The following is a 7,091-nucleotide window of genomic DNA, read 5'->3' on the forward strand; positions in this document are numbered from 1 at the left end:
ATATACATTTTAAAATTTCACTCTAAAATTGATATCAAATTAAAGCCTTATGTCTAAATAAGTTATGTTCCAAATTTGAAGTTGATATGAAAAAAATGTAGGTTCCTGTGAGATTTTAGTTAGGGTGTTATACACGCCTATGGGATGTCCCCACTTTTCACAAATGTAAACCTGTGTGTGTGTGTGTGTGTGTGTGTGAGTGCGTGTGCGTGCGTGTGGGCAGACGAAACATGAACACTATCCACGCTCACCTTTTTCCATTCATCACAGCATGCATGTCTGTCTACTGTAATCAAATCTGAAGTTCTGTGCCCGTATTCACAAAACATCTTAAGGCTAAAAGTAGCTCATAACTTGCCGATACAGGAGAAAATCTTAAAAGTAATGGGCGTGTCAATCCTAAATGTAGGACTCCTTAACCCCTTAACTGTCACCCCCCCATTTTTTTAAATAGGCATGAAAGTGCACTAGCCAAACTTAAATTGTTGTAATTTATGAACACTTTGGAATACAGACCAGGAATTAAAAAAGAAAATGTAAGTATCAAAAAGTTATAGAAGTTTACATTTACTGTAAATAAAATGCACTGTATTAATTTTATTTTATATATAATAAATATACATTTTAAAATTTCACTCTAAAATTGATATCAAATTAAAGCCTTATGTCTAAATAAGTTATGTTCCAAATTTGAAGTTGATATGAAAAAAATGTAGGTTCCTGTGAGATTTTATTTAGGGTGTTATACCACAAACAGCCACCGGGTGCCATCCAAACTCCATTGATTTTTTTAAATGCATTTTTCTGTCTAGATTTCTCTGTCAATATCACTTCTAATGTAATGTGACAGTTAAGGTGTGAATTTTTGCTCTAAGAGTATTTTACAAAGCGTTAAAACTAGCGCTAAAACTAGCTCCTAAATCTGTGAAAGGTTAGTAGTAGTGAAGAGGACTCCTAAGTCACTAAGACCAAGTCACAAACTATTCCTAAAATGGCTGTTGCCAGCAATCTGCCTCTGAACGTAAACATTTTAGAAACATTTGATGATAATGACCTTTTAAAAAGGTATGACCTTTGCTTTTTTACATTTGCATGTATTACTATCAGCCATGATATCAAAAAGTTATAGAAGTTTACATTTACTGTAAATAAAATGCACTGTATTAATTTTATTTTATATATAATAAATATACATTTTAAAATTTCACTCTAAAATTGATATCAAATTAAAGCCTTATGTCTAAATAAGTTATGTTCCAAATTTGAAGTTGATATGAAAAAAATGTAGGTTCCTGTGAGATTTTATTTAGGGTGTTATACCACAAACAGCCACCGGGTGCCATCCAAACTCCATTGATTTTTTTTAAATGCATTTTTCTGTCTAGATTTCTCTGTCAATATCACTTCTAATGTAATGTGACAGTTAAGGTGTGAATTTTTGCTCTAAGAGTATTTTACAAAGCGTTAAAACTAGCGCTAAAACTAGCTCCTAAATCTGTGAAAGGTTAGTAGTAGTGAAGAGGACTCCTAAGTCACTAAGACCAAGTCACAAACTATTCCTAAAATGGCTGTTGCCAGCAATCTGCCTCTGAACGTAAACATTTTAGAAACATTTGATGATAATGACCTTTTAAAAAGGTATGACCTTTGCTTTTTTACATTTGCATGTATTACTATCAGCCATGATTATTCTACTCTGTTAATTAAAAGGCTGTTTATATGCATATCCGCGAACTGTGTTTGAGAAGCATACATGTAAGAGGCTGACAAAAAGCTGAACATATACTTGTTTAATTAGTGACACTTATCCTGCATTTTAAAATCTTTATTTGAATGCGGCAATTAACATTTTTTATTTTTAAACCATTATTTGAATATGGCAACATAATATTGTGCTCTACAATATTTTCATGAATAAATCTTTGACAGAGACTATCAGCCAATCACTGTGTGCATAGTTAATGCGCATGCTGACATCATCCTTAGCAACGAGGTCAACCCCGCCCCCTTACTCTTAGCTTAAGACTTCTCTCTATTCCTTAATAAAAGTTTGTCTCAGCAGCAAACGCTTAGCTAAAAACTGCTATTACTGCTATTTAGGAGAACTCTTAGTGGTAAGATTAAACGTTTTGTGAATACGGGCCCTGATTATTAGCTTACCTGATTGTTTGAACTCTTTCCACAGGGTCCAAAGACGATTTTAAGGCAATCAAATACCTGAAATCAAATCAAATCCAATTTCCCTCATGTCTTTTTGCTTTCCAAGGGGAGAACCTTTATTATGGCATACATATTTTCCATTTCACAGGAATTTGGCAGAGTATTGTTTTAGGTGTGTGCGCTCTAATGCTGCGGCTTTATTTCTGAAGAGGATACGGAGAGTTCACATGCTGCAAATGCAATCCAACACCAGATTCTTGGCGTGTTTGTGGATTTAAAAGCTTAATTAAAGTGAAATAAAATTTCTCTCATTCCTTCATGAGATTATAGCCGTCTTAAAACATTCACTTCGGAATGGGATAGCTTTACACCAAAAACATTATTCCACCACACAAATCCACACACACACATGCATACAGTACTAAAGTAGGCAATCTCTTGTTTCTTTGCCACTTATTTGAGACAACATGCAGCCACAGCCATTATCCTGTTCTTTATGTCTTTCCACACCAGTTGACAGTTATGTAAAGGTGTTATTGTTAACTTGCCCCGGGAACTTTCAGCTCAGAGGGGACACTGATACCATCCCTGTGAGGAACACCAGTGCTCAGTCAGGACTTCCTCACGGGTGGCTTCCTCTCCACACACACACACACACACACACACACACCTCCATTCTATGGAAATACAGCTGGTATGTGAATGTGTACAGGTTTGGTTGTACATGTGAGGACCACATTTTGGAATATATTCACACTTAGTAAAACACAATAAAAACAACGGCTTCCTCTCCACACACACACACACACACACACACACACCTCCATTCTATGGAAATACAGCATGTATGTGAATGTGTACAGGTTTGGTTGTACATGTGAGGACCACATTTTGGAATATATTCACACTTAGTAAAACACAATAAAAACAACTTGTGAAGACATTTAAAGTGGTCCTCAATATTTAAAAGGTTCATAATTAAGCCAAATCATGTTTTGATTCAAGTATGATAATGTGAGCAGGTTTCTGTGAAGGTTAAGAGTATAGAAAATATCATTATCATAGTATGAAAATCATTACGTCTATGGGAGGACCTCTAGAAAATTTTGTCTTCTTGTAAATGGCTCAACTTGTCTGGGTCATGTTGTCAGGATAATCTAAACATGTGTTTCATGTGGTAACATTTAAATCAACTGGTAAAAATAAAAGAAAATAATAAGCGAATAAATGAATACAAGTTAACAACAAGACATTTACTTTGTACAGTGTTCTTTTGTGCATTAAAAATATTCTGCAATAAATATTAACACACGAAAACACAATATTAGTCAAACCTGTTTTATAACTATTAATGTTATATTAAGGTATATTTCTTAAATACAGTATAACTTAAAAATGATTTTTTAATTGTTTTTTTATTTATTTATTTTTTTTTTATTAAAACACTTTCTTTCTTTAATCCAACCTACAATGAAGCAAACAATTCTAGGATTCTCACAAAAATTGGCTAAACAAATGGTTTGATTTTGGTTGCAACAATCTGTTTGTCCGACCAAAGGAATATAGAGGTTTTTTTAAATAAATAAATTACATACAGCCACATGCATTTTAATTGACGAGAATTCAGCAAAGGATGAATCAGCCAGACTGTGGTGATGAATGTTCACAGGTGTGTGAGTTTGCTCTGGTGCTGGTGGATATCAGAATCAGTCTTGGCATTTCACCAAGCCGTGTTTGCTTAGATCAGCCTAGAGTACACTGCAAACACATACACACACACTCTCTAGGTGCAAAACACAAACACATATTCCCTCTCCATCTCTCTTTGTCTCTTTCTTCATTGTTTTCCACACAAACAATGTGTGTATGCCTGTAGGTGTCAGTGTTTGATACGGTAAACAGCTCCAGAGGTACGTACGTGTGTGTGTGTGTGTGTGTGTGTGTGTGTGTGTTGGGGCAGATGAGAGCTCTTGGTTCTTAAGGAGCCCCCCGAGTGTTTGTGCATGCGTGCATGCTGGATCGAGCACGTCTGTCGCCTGACAGTCACACACCGCGGTTCATATAGAGCTCAGCTTCCACCAGCCAGCTAATGAGGAGCTGTCAGTGCAATTAGAAAGCTGGCAGAGAGAGAAATGGCTCACTTTTATATAGCCATCTGCCCTGACTGTTAAACCTCTCTCTGTGTCTCTTTCTAATTACAGAGGGAGGGAGGAACGAGCTCTTGCATTTAAACACTCATACTGTGAATTCACTCCTGACAGTTCACTTCATCACGAACGCCAGTCGGATGTGAAGAGTTGTAATGCTTTAACAAAACTGCACCGTTAAAAACAGCCACCTTGCGTTATACTGTCTGCAATTATCATAACACACTCCCTCAAATCACTGGGAATCTTATAAACAATTTACTCTAGCTGAGCAACAAAAGTGGAGGAAAGTACATGCAGAGAAGAATATAATAGATCAGTGGTTCTCAAGCAGTGGGTTGTGACCCAAAAATGGGCAAGTCTGTTCTGATAGGGACAAACAATGCTCGTATAGCAATAATAAAATCTAACATCATGTTATTAGTTATTACAGTAAAATAAATTTGTCTTTTCCACATTTCCTATTTATGGTGCAACTTTGGTATAACTTGGCAGACGCTAATCAAATTAGCAGATGCCAACATAGACAGTCTGAATGACATGTTCTCATATAAAAAATAAAAAAAAGACATGAATAAATCTATGCAAGGTGAAAATTGTTTATGAATTTAAAACAGTTATCGTGCTTTGTTGCATACTGAAGCAAAACCACCGTGATAGATCATTTATGATTGACTGATATTATTAAGTTAGACTCAAAATGTACAGGATGTAAATTAAAAACAGAGTTTAGTTGGTATTTTTGGCGTTTGAGCTGTACGTGTAGGTGTTTCAGGGAAAAAATGAATGCCAGCGGTTTAAACATTCCCACCTGTGCATCCAGACAAACGCATTCAGCCCACAGGCTCTGTGAACGCACAAACTTAACAACACATGCCTGATTTAATCTGTGCAGGAAACTGAACTAATTACCCAATATTGTGTGATCCATAATATTGTATCTTGTAGAATTAAACCTAAATGCTTCCTTCAAACGTAATACTGTAAACCTCTAAACTGTATAAAATGCTTCAGTCCTTTAAGTGGTAACAGCTAAAATAATATATATTTATTTTTTTCAGTCAAATGTAATTTTTTTATATTACTGACTCAACCATAACAGGTTATCCAAACAAAAGTAATATTTCGGGTCAAATAAGGTAGAAATAGTACCTTAAATAATTGTGCAAGTCCAATTTTTAAGGTTAAATGTAAAAAAATTAAGAACAAGTAAAAAGAGAGAAAAAGGTATTGTTGATCAAATCTAAGATTGACTCTTAACAGAAAAAAAGATTACTGGAATATTTTTTACAAAAAAATATATTTCTGCTTTCTACTTCAAAATTTCACATTCAATTCAGTGTGTTCGTTTTGTAGTTATTTGTGTAATTTACTTGCAATTTCTCAGTGAAAACTGTTAAATCCTACACCAACTTTTTTCAGTGTGCTTGCACTACTAGCACAAAATCAAAATTTTGATCTATAATTTCACCTCTCATCACTAGCCAAACACAATTTCACTTTCAACAGCACCTCTCTAATATTTTAGTTATGAATAATGAACGCAAATATCCATAAGTATCCATGACTATGAATATGAAGCCCAGCTTCGCTTTCAGAAACATCTTTCAAAATGACCAACCATGCATAATTAAACCATGTGAATCATATTAATGAAATCAACCAGACCCGTATGCCAACTCCAGACAAGAAAGCATCAATAAACTTTAACATCTGCTTTTCTAAGCTTCCTCAATCATTGTCTGATTTCCCCCTTTCCCAGAATCCCCATCAGCAGCAGAATCAGAAGGTGACTGACCTTTATACGAGAGTTTGAGTCGGGGTACATTGTTCTTGCTCCTCTGAGCGTCGGTTCCTCTCTCCAGCATGCCGAGCGTCCACAGCAGCAGTACAATCCCCCACAGGTAGTCCATTTTCACCCCTGCCTGTGTGCAGTCTACTGGCCTCTGGAAAACACGGTTTCGTTCAGCAATCCAGTCCTTCGGAACGCCACCTGAGGATGGAGCAGGTGTGTCTGTGTGTTAAATAAGTCACACAATGATCACATCTCTCCTGGTGAAGCAGTCACAGCCTCAGGAGAGGACCACGAGTGTCCACACCACTCACTGTCTCACTTTAAAGTGTGTTCCTGTGGTTGTTTATCTCCTAGATGTTGTGCGCTCTTCCTCTCTGACTATTTTAAATAGTAACACAGTTGAGACTAGACTCAACTAAAGCTCGGTGAAGCCCTAGGTGCTTCTCTCTCTCTCTCTTTGCAAAAGCTCAACGCACACACGGCCACAGCGCAAGACTGAGAGAGAGCGGAGCCAGCTGAGAAAGACTGTGAGTGAGAGAGAGAGCGAGAGAGAGAGGAAAGGGGAGGGCTGTGCTTCCAGCAGAAGATCCTCTAGGACGGTAGACTTTTTTCCTACTTCCACATCCCACACACACTGTCAAAGTTGCACTCACTCTACAAGAATCATTCTGACATTGGAGGGCATGTGTGGTGTGGTAGATATTTCCTAACCTCACTGTCCTGGTTTCCCAATGTTTATTTTGCTCTATATCTAACGCAAGACCAGACTTTATGTCCTACTCGGGACATTAGGAAGTTGTCCCTTCCTGTCCGTGTCTCGCACTGTTCTCTGCCGCCCAGGAGTCTGAAAACACTCGTCAAACTCCACCCTCACACCAGACGTTTATTTTTAGCACGTCTCCCCGTGTGAGGTGAAGGCGTGTGGCAGGAAGGATGATATGCCATGTTTAAAGAAAGGCTGGTCGGGACACTTATAAAGTTAAAGGGAT

The 7,091-nt window shown here is 37.0% G+C and overlaps 1 pseudogene; it reads right to left on the reverse strand.

Annotated features, from left to right (window-relative positions):
• The window catches only part of LOC107559394 (semaphorin-3ab-like), a 33,410-nt pseudogene extending 26,819 nt beyond the window's left edge, over positions 1-6,591 (reverse strand).
• Between the last annotated feature and the right edge of the window lie 500 nt (positions 6,592-7,091).

Source organism: Sinocyclocheilus grahami, unplaced genomic scaffold (assembly GCF_001515645.1).
Source record: "Sinocyclocheilus grahami isolate Dianchi unplaced genomic scaffold, SAMN03320097.WGS_v1.1 scaffold22.1, whole genome shotgun sequence".
Taxonomy (NCBI): domain Eukaryota; kingdom Metazoa; phylum Chordata; class Actinopteri; order Cypriniformes; family Cyprinidae; genus Sinocyclocheilus; species Sinocyclocheilus grahami.